Below are 711 nucleotides of genomic sequence, written 5' to 3' on the forward strand. Positions count from 1 at the left end.
GATTTCTGGGAGGAAATCTTTGGATTGAATGCAACAACTCTTAGGATGCCCACAGTATATCAGGCATGCAAAAGGGTTGGAAGGAATATAAAAATGATGAAAACAACTGACCCTCAAGATTCTTAACATTCAGAAAGAATGAGTGATTGAAAGGGGACAATATGATAAATAACTTTAGCAAAAGGCAGATATGATATAAGAGAGTTTGGAGGTTTAGAGAAATGAGAGGTATGTTGGGATTATTAGGAAAGTCTTCATGGAGGTTGTTTACATCTGACATGAGCTTTGAAAAATTTTTAGAAAGGAAGAAGAGAGGGAAACAGGCAGAGAAAGAAGACATGAAAAGAATTGAAATTGTGAGGCATATTTTGATAATAATCAATAATCCAATTTACCTGAGTGTAGGATAATAATAGAGTATCAGACAATAAAAATAGTATTGAGAGAATCTTAAATTTCATGATAAACAGTGGATTGTTTCTGACTTTAAGTAGGAAAGCATATTGATTTGAGTGATGCTTTAGTAAGATGATATCCTGGCTACAGTATATAAGATGGATTGAAGAGAGGTGAGGCTAGAAGAAGAGAAACTAGCTGAGAGGCTATCAGCAAAGATAATTAAGGCTTGATGTAGAGTCCTATCTGTAAAAGAAGATTTGCTGGCATCTGCTTCTGAAAGAATAATTAAAAGACTTTTCTACTTTGCTTTTT

This window comes from Propithecus coquereli, unplaced genomic scaffold, assembly GCF_000956105.1.
Source record: "Propithecus coquereli isolate 6110/MARCELLA unplaced genomic scaffold, Pcoq_1.0 Scaffold24, whole genome shotgun sequence".
Lineage (NCBI taxonomy): Eukaryota > Metazoa > Chordata > Mammalia > Primates > Indriidae > Propithecus > Propithecus coquereli.